The following is a 12500-nucleotide window of genomic DNA, read 5'->3' as shown; positions in this document are numbered from 1 at the left end:
CTTTCCAGGCGGGTGTTAGGGCGAAAACACACGATAATATTCACGCAAGTATACGCGTTCGCAAGTAGTATAAGATATAAATCAGATTCGTTTCCACAGAGACTGGTTTAGGTTAAGTTCAATTTATGCACCTATGCAACAATGTATGGTTATCGCTCAATGATAAGACAAATAACAAATTGGGTTTTGATTAAACTAAGAGATTATACTAAATAATATTAACTATGAGAATTGCGGTTAAATTAATATATATGACAACGATGAGATTCTAACTTCATTAAATACTTCATTCAATAGCCTTTTCATTCTTAACCTTAGCATGTGATGGTGATGACACTAATCAGATAACACGAAACTGATAAATGCCAACTTTCGTTGCACGAGTACCATTCTACCAGACATCCACAAAAGAGATAGAAGCTGAATAGGCACCAATGATATTGAGACCCTATATGTCTATAGAATTTGATAACATAACGGTTAAAGCACAAGTTATCCATAAGTATTACATAAGGCAAGTAAAACGGTTAGAGTTACCTACGAATCATGCATACGCATACATGAACCTATGCTAGCATGGCAAGTTCTAAACCTCTATATTCATTGTCACTTCAATAGAGATTAACACGCTATCTTATATGTTAGCTACGCACATAAGACGAATAATCACAACCAATACTAGGATATCAATCAATCACCACACACCAAGATATCGGAACAATTTATTTATTGAAATCCATAAGTAAATCTGCTAGAATCCCATGACAACGATTAGTTCATAATTGAACTCATCGTCACCATGGGTTCCAATGAAAGGATGATAATACACACAATAAACTAATAAAAATACTTATTAAAACTAGAGTACGTCATAAGAGTAATAAGGTTCACAGTAAAGAAAACTAGCATCCATTAATACAACGAATAAAAGAATCACAAGAAAATGTATGCTTCCTCTTCTTCGTTGTGATGTGCTAAAATGGTCTTCTTCCTTCTCTTCTTGCTCCTTGCTTGATACCACACTTGTGAAACGTCTCTGAGAACTACTTATATAGAAGCCCACAAGAACCGGCCGTCTCAGAAGTCCATCAGAATAAGGATTATAAAATTCAGTATTAAAATTCTCGTCCCTGAGCGGCCGCCCAAGATTCCTGAGCGGGCGCCCAAAGTCAGCAGGGAAGATGAGTTTATCCACCTTGACCAAGACATCCTCCACTATACCTCGTGTATAAGCGATGGAACGGTCAACTAGTTGCAATGACATGTATGTTGGTTCTGGATCAGGCAGACCAAGCTTCTTGAAGATAGACAAGGGCATCAGATTGATGCTAGCTCCTAAATCACATAAACACTTGTCGAATGACAAGTTTCCGATGGTGCAAGGAATAGTGAAGCTTCCAGGATCTTTAAGCTTCGGAGGCAACTTCTGTTGCAGCATAGTACTGCATTCCTCCGTTAGGGCAACGGTCTCTAAGTCATCGAGCTTCACTTTCCGAGAGAGAATACCTTTCATAAACCTCGCATAGCTAGGCATCTGTTCAAGAGCTTCAGCGAAAGGTATGTTGATATGAAGTTTCTTGAACACCTTCAAAAACTTCTCAAACTGCTTATTCGGCTTTTTCTTCTACAGCCTCTTAGGAAAAGGAGGTGGAGGATAGATCTATTTCTCCCATGTATTACCCTCAGGAGGAGTGTGTTCCACAGTAGTCTTCCTTGGTTCCACCTCTGCTTCCTTCTGCACACCTTCTTCAACCACATCCACATTTTCTAAAACTTGAGATTTTTTAGGCTCTTCGTCTTGCTGAATTTGGGGGCTTGCGACCTTTCCAGACCTCAAGGTGATGGCTTTCACCTGTTCTTTAACTTCCTTCTTGCCTGCATTGGCTTCTGTAGCACTAGAAAACATTCCTGGTGGTCGATTCAAGAAGGTATTAGCAATTTTCCCTATTTGGTTCTCCAGGGTCTTGATAAAAAAAGCCTGGCTTTGGCATATCAGCCGCAACTCCTCCAATTCAGAATTTTCATTCGAAGATAGACACGCACCATGAGTTTGTTGTTGAATTTGGAGTTGTTGTCTTGGTGGAATTTGTTGTTGAAAACCCGGAGGGTTGAATAGCTTATTTCCAAACTGCTGGAACGACTGTTGCGTCGCATTCTGATTGTTGTTCCAGCTGAAGTTAGGATGATTCCAATTGTCAGGCTGATAAGTGGTAGGAACTGGCTGCTGCGATCTCTGAAAATTGCTCACAAGCTGAGCTGAGTCACTAGATATAGCGTATTGCTCCATCACATGCGGACCTGCACACAGCTCACAAACACTAATTATCTGCTTAACACCCAAGTTAGCCAGAGAATCGATCTACATAGACAACGCCTTCAGTTGAGCAGTGATAGCCGTAGTTGTATCCACTTCAAGAACTCCTGCTACCTTGCCCTGTGGAAATCTCTGGGTTGGATACTGATATTCATTAGCAGCCATCAGTTCAATTAGATCATAAGCTTCCTCATAGCTTTTTGCCCATAATGCTCCGCCTGATGCTGCATCGAGCATGGGTCTGGACTGTGCCCGCAACCCATTGTAAAAACAAGTGATTATCATCCAATCAGGAATTCCATGATGAGGACACTTCCTAAGCATCTCCTTGTAGCGCTCCCAAGCTTCACATAGCGATTCTCCCATTTGCTGCGTAAATTGAGTAATAGCATTCCTGAGTGCAGCTGTCTTCGCCATAGGGAAGAATTTAGTAAGAAACTTCTGAGCAAGATCTTCCCAAGTAGTAATCGCACCAGCTGGTAGAGAGTGTAACCAGCTCTTAGCCTTATCCCTCAGAGAGAATGGGAACAGTCTCAGCTTCACAGCATCTTCAGAAACACCATTGAACTTGAAGGTGTCGCAGATCTCAATGAAATCCCTAATGTGCATATTGGGATCTTCCGTTGGAGAACCCCCAAAATGGATTGAATTCTGCACCCATTGAATTACGCCAGGCTTGATCTCAAAGGTATTAGCTGTGATAGCTGGCCGGACAATGCTAGATTGAATGTCATTGATCTTGGGTTGAGAAAAATCCATCAAGGCTCTCGTTTGTGCTGCTGGATCTCCCATTGTAATGAGTACCTGAAACACAAACAAATAAACCGTAAAAGTAAAAGAATCTGAGTCAGTGAACTTCAACGACCACTGATGACAAGCACATAAACTAAAAATTAACACCGAGTCCCTGGCAGCGGCGCCAAAAACTTGTTAGGGTGAAAACACAAACTTGTTAGGGTGAAAACACACGCTAATATTCACGCAAGTATACGCATTCGCAAGTAATATAAGATATAAATCAGATTCGTTCCCACAGAGACTGGTTTAGGTTAAGTTCAATTTATGCACCTATGCAACAATGTATGGTTATCGCTCAATGCTAAGACAAATAACAAATTGGGTTTTGATTAAACTAAGAGATTATACTAAATAATATTAACTAAGAGAATTGAGGTTAAATTAATATATATGACAAATATGGGATTTTAACTTCATTAAATACTTCATTCAATAGCCTTTTCGTTCTTAACCTTAGCATGTGATGGTGATGACACTAATCAGATAACACGAAACTGATAAACGCTAACTTTCGTTGCACGAGTACCATTCTACCAGACATCCACAAAAGAGATAGAAGCTGAATAGGCACCAATGATATTGAGACCCTATATGTCTATAGAATTTGACAACATAACGATTAAAACACAAGTTATCCATAATGATTACATAGGGCAAGTAAAACGGTTAGAGTTACCTACGAATCATGCATATGCATACATGAACCTATGCTAGCATGGCAAGTTCTAAACCTCTATATTCACTGTTGCTTCAACAGAGATTAACACGCTATCTTACATGTTAGCTACGCACATAAGACGAATAAGCACAACCAATACTAGGATATCAATCAATCACCACACACCAAGATATCGGAACAATTTATTTATTGAAATCCATAAGTAAATCCGCTAGAATCCCATGACAACGATTAGTTCATAATCGAACTCATCGTCACCATGGGTTCCAATGAAAGCATGATAATACACACAATAAACTAATAAAAATACTTATTAAAACCAGAGTACGTCACAAGAGTAATAAGGTTCAAAGTAAAGAAAACTAGCATCCACTGATACAACAAATAAAAGAATCATAAGAAAACGTATGCTTCCTCTTCTTCGTTGCGATGTGCTAAAATTATCTTCTTCCTTCTCTCTTTGCTCCTTGTTTGATACCACACTTGTGAAACGTCTCTGAGAACTATTTATATAGAAGCCCACAAGAACCAACCATCTCAGAAGTCCATCTGAATAAGGATTATAAAATTCAGTATTAAAATTCTTGTCCCTGAGCGGGCGCCCAAGCTCCCAAGCGGCCTCCCAGCATCCTGAGCGGGCGCCCAAGCACCTTCTGGAAAATTCTAAATTCTGCTCCTGATTTTGCTGTGTTCTGCCACCAACTTTCCACAACCAATGCCACACACTTCCCTAGGCTTATTTCTGATGAATTCTTCCTACTTATGCAAGTTATACCCCGAAATGCAAAAACACTAGAAAAACGCATCAAATATACAAAATACCTGATTTCAAGACATCAATTCAAGCCATTATAAGACGTTCTAAGTGGTATAAAATGCCACTTATCGGTGGGCGCCTCAGCTTCCAGGAGGCCGCCCGGGCTTGCCAGGCGGGTGCCCAGGACGCCTCTGGAAAAAAAAATTATGCCCATTTTTTTCTGATTTTTTTGGGTTTTTGGATAGAGTACGAAGTTCTAAGGGTTCCTATAGTCTCAAATCTTGGGTTGCCTCCCAAGAAGCGCTTCTTTTACGTCATTAGCTTGACGTAGAGTAGCTTGATCAATTTGACAATAAAACGGCACTAACCACTTCCCGGTTTGCCGTGTCCCCGCTATAATGCTTCAATCTCTAACCATTAACCTTGAATGCTTGGCCTGGATCGTTCTCAAAAATCTCCACCGCTCCATGTGGAGACACAATTTTTACTATAAATGGTCCAGACCACCTTGATTTCAACTTTCCAGGAAAAAGTCGGAGACGAGAATTGAATAAAAGAACTTGTTACCCTGGCACAAATGACATAGGAGATAACTTCATGTCGTGCCACCTTTTCACTTTTTCCTTGTATATTTTGTTGTTCTCGTACCCTTGCAGTCGAAATTCATCAAGTTCATTTAACTAAAGCATTCGCTTTTTCCCAGCTGTATCTAGATCAAGGTTTAACTTCTTTAAGGCCCAATAAGCCTTATGCTCAAGCTCCGTAGGTAAATGATATCCCTTACCATAGACAAGTTGAAACGGGGACATCCCAAGTGGAGTCTTGTATGCTATTCTATAAGCCCAAACAGCTTCATCGAGCTTCAAAGACCAATCTTTCCTTGACGGGCAAACAACTTTCTCTAGAATTCGCTTGATCTCTTTATTAGACACTTCAGCTTGACCATTAGTTTGCGAATGATAGGCAGTAGCAATACAATGATTCACATTATAGCGCTGCATCATAGAAGTGAACTTACGGTTGCAGAAATGCGACCCCTCATCACTTATGATTACTCGTGGTGTTCAAAACCTTGTGAATATCTGCTTATGAAGAAAATTCAACACTACCTTTGCATCATTTGTCGGTAGAGCCTTGACTTCTACCCATTTCGAGACATAATCGACTGCCAGCAAGATGTACTGATTATTGCAGGACGAGATTAATGGTCCCATGAAATCGATTCCCCAAACATCAAAGACCTCAACTTCAAGCATCACATTTAAAGGCATCTCATCCTTTCTAGTAAGGTTCCCAACTCTTTGGCAACGATCACACCTTAAAACGAACTGATGTGCATCCTTAAACAACGTAGGCCAGAAAAAAAACCTGCTTGCAAAATACGAGCTGTTGTCTTCTCACCACCATAATGTCCACCATAAACTGTGGAATGGCAGTCTCGTAATATCCCCTCCGTCTCACAGAATGGGATACATCTCCTGATGATCTGGTCAACTCATTTTCTAAAAAAATATGGTTCATCCCATATATACCACTTCACCTCATGCAGAAACTTCTTCTTTTTAGCTGTATTCATATTAAGAGGCATTATATTGCTGACAAGATAGTTCACAATGTCTGCGAACCATGGTTCTTCCTCCTGAACTACGAACAAATGCTCATCCGGAAAAGATTCATTGATCAATGTCTTATCATATGAATTAGAATCGGGATTCTCCAATCTAGAGAGATGGTCAGCTACTTGATTCTCAGTACCTTTTCGATCATTGATCTCCAACTCAAATTCCTGTAGCAAGAGCACCCAACGAATAAGTCTAGGCTTCGAATCCTTCTTTGAGACCAGATAGCGAATAGCAGTATGATCAATGAATACAGTCACCTTTGTCCCAAGTAGATAAGATTGAAATTTTTCGAAACCAAAAACTATAGCCAAGAGCTCCTTCTCAGTAGTGGTGTAGTTCAATTGAGCTCCATTAAGCGTCCCACATGAAATATATTATTCTTCCGCTGCCCAAGAACTGCTCCCACTGCATAATCACTTGCATCACACATCATCTCAAAAGGTTCTACCCAATCAGGTGCCGTTATAACTGGTGCAGTTATTAAACTCTTCTTGAGAGTCTCGAATTTTGTCAAGCATTCATCATCAAATTTGAAAGGCACATCTTTCTCGAGCAAGTTGCACAACGGCTTAGATATCTTAGAGAAGTCCTTGATGAAACGCCGATAAAAACCCGCATGACCAAGGAAACTACGGATTCTGTTAGGTCCCAATATGTTTGTAGAAGGGGGTTGAATACAAACTATATCGTTTAATCGAATTTAGTGCAGAAATAAAAAATTGAAACAAAATTCAAGTTAAATAAAAATATTATTAAACTTGAAAGGTGTTACAACAACGGTATCGATTACAAGGGATTAATCTCAAATTAATTATCACAAATCTAGGATAAATTTGACATGAACTTTTCTATTTTTGCAATAAAAAGAATCAAATGTTAAACACAATTTGAGATTAAGTTCTAGGGATTTTGATCCGCTAGATAGTTACACAAGAACAAGAGAATAATTTCTAGTGGTTTGGATTTAACTTTAAAACTAGAAATGTATAATCTTGAATTCAGCAGAGAGATAAAATATTTCTTCTGTGGCTGCTGTTCTTGAATTGGTTGATGTTAATGTCTTCTGCTGCTACTGTCTTTTATATATTAATCAACAGAATCCACCTGAACTAGAATGACTATCTGAGAATTGGCATGACTTTCGGTGAGACAATCCGTTGAGCTAGCAAGACAATCTGTTGAACCACCATGACTTTCGGTGAGACAATTGAATGAGCTAGCAAGACTATCAAAATGAACTGGCAAGACAATCCTCCTTCCAGTAGAACTTTCGGTGAGACAATCAGGATTGTCCTGGCATGACAATCGGTATGACAATCCAGATTGTCATGCCAGATCAATCTCAATTGTCTTACTGAATTAAAACTGATTTTAATTCAATTATAATTCAGAAAATTCTTAATATTAATTCAGAATTAATTAATCAATTAATTCAATTAATTAATAAATTAATCTTTGCAGATTTAATTTATTTTCTTAATTAAATTATATGACTTAATTAATTAATAGAGAATTAATACTACACTTGAACATCAACCATTCTTCTGAAAATCTTCTGAAAATTATGAATCAATTCCACCACTTCAATGTTGAGACTCGATGTACTGTCTGGTTCATGAGTGACTAACTTCTGTGACGTTTCTTGACGTCTTGACTTTAATAACTTGATTTTCTTCAGATTTAATCCCTGTAACTATTTGATACCCTGACAAGATCTCTATCACTTGATTAAATCCACAATCTTGATTTATATCACCGAGGCTTGATCCAACGAATTTAGCATAAAGATCAAAGTTCCCTTCTAATGTCTGTGAAGACATTTCCTTGTGACTCATCAGGTAATATCTGAATCATTGTCAACAAGTTGCCGATCTGCACCTATGTCAGATCCACTATCAGCAGATGCATCCAGGGGATTTAAGCCTGAGGAGGTAGACACTGACCACTGACATATGGCTTTTGGATCAGTATCCTCTCCTAACACCTATAAAGGCAATTGGTCCATTAAAGAACCTTGAACAATCAAATCTGACCTTAAAATGGTCGAAACTTTTGTCTCCATCAACTCCTCCTTTGTTTGTGTAACCTTTCCTTGTGCATCAAGAATTGTTTATGTTTGAGGTGGTGACACTACAACGGATACCCTGGCTGACAGGCAAATTTCAATAGGCGCACCCTGTTGAGAGGGTGAATCTAGTAACTATTTTTGTGCCTTTTTCAGCCATTACATCTTTTTGAGAAGATGTATGGAAGCTAGCAGTTGTCTCGATTTAAATACTACTCATCTTTGTAGGAGACAGAGCTGTTGGGTTCACTTCAGAGACTTCCTTATGTGGTGCACTAAGGCACTATCTCCCTCACGCTCATTCATACGTCATTTTAGTGGTAAGAGAGTGTTGGTTGGTTATGTTTCTGTGTTTGTCTTTACAATCTGGGATAGAAGTTATGGGTTTTCAACCTCATGACTGTCAATGAAAGAAAGCCATTGGAGACTGAACCTGTATCACGGAACATATGGCAATATAGAGATAAAATGTACTTAAGATCGATAATGAATGAAAATTATACATTTAATCTTTTAAGAGAAATGATGTCCAATAGTGATTTAAAAATATTTTAAATGAAATAAGAAATCACTAATGTTGAAAGAAGTTTAAGTTCAATGATAACATTACCAGCTTGTAAACAACCATATCCCTCAGTTAAACCTTTGCTGTTATCTCCAAAGGTAACCACTGGGCCAGCTTTCTCAACCACATTTGATAGCAGGGCTCTATCTCCGGTCATATGTCTTGACGATCCACTGTCAAGAATCCACACTGCCGGTTCCACCTATTTAATGCCCTGCAATACAAATGGATTAAACCTTCTTCGGAACCCAAACTTGGTTGGGCCTGACATACTTGTAGAATTGACCTTTGTCAGAAAAAACAACATTCTTAACTTTAATGTTCTCAACTTTCTCAATGACTGGACATTTGACCTTGTAAATAGCCTTAACAAATTTCTGTTTAGGCTTAGGCACAAATGTCTCTTTTCTAGCCTTGGAAGGACTAGCAGTCTTAGACCTATCATGCTTCCTATTATTCACATGTTGACGAGGAGTAGTCTTATCACTAGAAACATGCTTACTATTAAAATAAGCATACATCAAATTAAAAGCACAAGATATACAATTAGAAACACCACATACTTTATGAGAGGGATTAACAACAGGCAAATTATGCATGGTAGACATGGCATTTTTGTTATCCAACTCATGTGTGTCTGAGTTAGTCTCAGTTGCTTTCACAACTTTGACTGGAACTTTCGACACACTTGGCTTGGAAACAACCTTCTCATTAGCACGATCTTCAGCACGTATTTCTTCTTGAATAATAAATGAGGTCTCATCAAATGGTTCATCAATTAATCTTTTATAGAGGGGTTTATCAACACCCTTAAGCACATGTGGTACTTCCCTACCTTTAACACAAACATGCGGAGGGGAGTTTATGCCTAATTCTTCAAAAGTAGTATTGTAATCAAAACCTATTCCAGATGTTTGATTAACAGCTTGCTTACTGTAGAACTCTTTAACCTTCGAACAAGAATTAAAGTAAGCTTTAACCTTAGTCTCAAGACCGGTGATCTTGTCTTTGAGAATAGTTTCGAGTTGTCTATAATAGTTAACTCTATTCTCTAAAAAAGATACTTGTTCTTTTAATTTGTCTTGATTAATGTGCACAAGTCTTAATTCATTGACCTCTTTCTCAAGGTCTTTGATCTGCTGACTTAACAGTTCATTATCACGACGAGCACAATCTAAGGAACCTCCTAGATGATAAACTAATTCAGCATCAGTAAATTTTACCTCTTTTCTTGAGGATGAAGTATTTCCATCAATAGCTATAAGAGCAAGATTCCCTTCTTATTCATCTTCAATATCAGTATCATCCCAGCTTCTTCCCTTTTCCAGATAAGCCCTTTCAGAGTTACTCTTCTGATTTGAATCATAAGAATTCTTCCTTGCTTTGGCTTCCTATATTCTGTGGCAAAGTGTCCCAACTCATTGCAGTTATAGCATCTAATGGTGCTCCGATCAACCATCCCTGTTTTGTATCCACCACTACTGGTGTTAGAAGATGAAGATCCAGCTGTTTGGAATCTGTTGTAGTTGGACTTGTACTTGAACTTGGGATTTCTCTTGAATCTGACATTGGAGAATCTCTTGACAATCTGGGCCATTGACTCATCTTCCAATTGCTCCAGCTCTTCCAAGGAGTAAAAATCATCACTAGATTGATTTGTAGTAGGAGGATCATATTCTGCTACTAATACATTTTCCTCAGCCTTGGAATACTGTACCATTTTCTCTGACTGTTGAGATTATTGTTGTTGTTGTTGACCTTTAGCTACTAGAGCAGTAGATGTGTTGACCACTCTATCTTTCCCGTAGACTTCCTTCTGCTGAATCTGCTCCAACTCATAGGTTTTTAACACACCATAGAGTCTATCCAAAGAAATCTCACTCAGATCTCTAGCTTCTCTTATGGCAGTGATTCTATGTTCAAGATGAGTTGGCAGTGTTAAAAGGTTGTTGACCTTCCTGATTGAATAATATTTTCCATTTATGTTCAGGTTGTTGATCAATGCATTATACCTCTCAAACACTTCAGTAATTCCTTCTCCTGGATTGGATTTAAAATGTTCAGACTCAGAGGTTAGGATCTCTAACTTGTTCTCCCTAACTTCCTCTGTGCCTTCATTAATCACCTCAATAGTTTCCCACATGTGTTTGGAATTTTTACAGTTCATCACATGTCTGTTAATAAAGGGATCAAGGGAATCAACTAAAATTAATTGAAGGCTGGCATTCAAGGAGGCTTCTTCCTTTTCAGCAGGAGTAAAATCCTCAGGCTCTTTTGCGTAGGTTCTAGCTTTGGTAATTACAACATCATCTTCAATCACCTCTGGTTCAATAACCATCGAAATTTTTGGACCCTTCTTTAACAAGTTCATATATTTGGGATTTGCAACTTGTAAAAATAAGAGCATCTTCTTCTTCCACATAATATAATTTTCTTTATCAAATAGTGGAATTTTAATAGTTCCAACTTTTTGTGAAGTCATTATGAATTTTTGAATAAAAAAAAATTCAAGAAGTTGAAAAATCACAAAAGTCTAGGATCTTGATTTTTTCGTTAATCATAAGGCTCTGATACCAATTGTTAGGTCCCAATATATTTGTAGAAGGGGGGTTGAATACAAACTATACCGTTTAATCGAATTTAGTGCGGAAATAAAAAATTGAAACAAAATTCAAGTTAAATAAAAATATTATTAAACTTGAAAGGTGTTACAACAACGGTATCGATTACAAGGGATTAATCTCAAATTAATTATCACAAATCTAGGATAAATTTGACATGAACTTTTTCTATTTTTGCAATAAAAAGAATCAAATGCTAAACGCAATTTGAGATTAAGTTCTAGGGATTTTGATCCGCTAGATAGTTACACAAGAACAAGAAAATGATTTCTAGTGGTTTGGATTTAACTTTAAAACTAGAAATGTATAATCTTGAATTCGGCAGAGAGATAAAATATTTTTTCTGCGGCTGCTGTCTTGAATTGGTTGCTGTTAATGTCTTCTGCTGCTTCCGTCTTTCATATATTAATCAACATAATCCACTTGAAGTAGCATGACTATCTGAGAATTGGCATAACTTTCAGTGAGACAATCCGTTGAGCTAGCAAGACAATCTGTTGAACCACCATGACTTTCGGTGAGACAATTGAATGAGCTAGCAAGACTATAAAAATGATCTGGCAAGACAATCCTCCTTCCAGTAGAACTTTCGGTGAGACAATCAGGAATGGCATGGCATGACAATCGGTATGACAATCCAGATTGTCATGCCAGTTCAATCTCAATTGTCTTACTGAATTAAAACTGATTTTAATTCAATTATAATTCAGAAAATTCTTAATATTAATTTAAAATTAATTAATCAATTAATTTAATTAATTAATAAATTAATCTTTGCAGATTTAATTTATTTTCTTAATTAAATTATATGACTTAATTAATTAATAGAGAATTAATACTACACTTGAACATCAACCATTCTTCTGAAAATCTTCTAAAAATTATGAATCAATTCCACCACTTTAATGTTGAGACTCGATGTACTGTCTGGTTCATGAGTGACTAACTTCTGTGACGTTTCTTGATGTCTTGACTTTAATAACTTGATTTTCTTCAGATTAAATCCCTGTAACTATTTGATACCCTGACAAGATCTATGTCACTTGATTAAATCCACAATCTTGATTTATATCACCGAG

The 12500-nt window shown here is 37.6% G+C and overlaps 1 non-coding gene across 1 annotated transcript; it reads left to right on the top strand.

The window, feature by feature from the left end:
* The first annotated feature begins 2609 nt into the window (after positions 1 to 2609).
* Positions 2610 to 2716, top strand: LOC141663363 (small nucleolar RNA R71). The gene has a single exon (XR_012551438.1). It is a non-coding gene; the product is annotated as a small nucleolar RNA R71 (small nucleolar RNA).
* Positions 2717 to 12500: the final 9784 nt, after the last annotated feature.

The sequence above is a fragment of the Apium graveolens genome, chromosome 5, assembly GCF_009905375.1.
Source record: "Apium graveolens cultivar Ventura chromosome 5, ASM990537v1, whole genome shotgun sequence".
Classification (NCBI taxonomy): domain Eukaryota; kingdom Viridiplantae; phylum Streptophyta; class Magnoliopsida; order Apiales; family Apiaceae; genus Apium; species Apium graveolens.
This window is presented reverse-complemented; position numbering and strand designations above follow the sequence as displayed.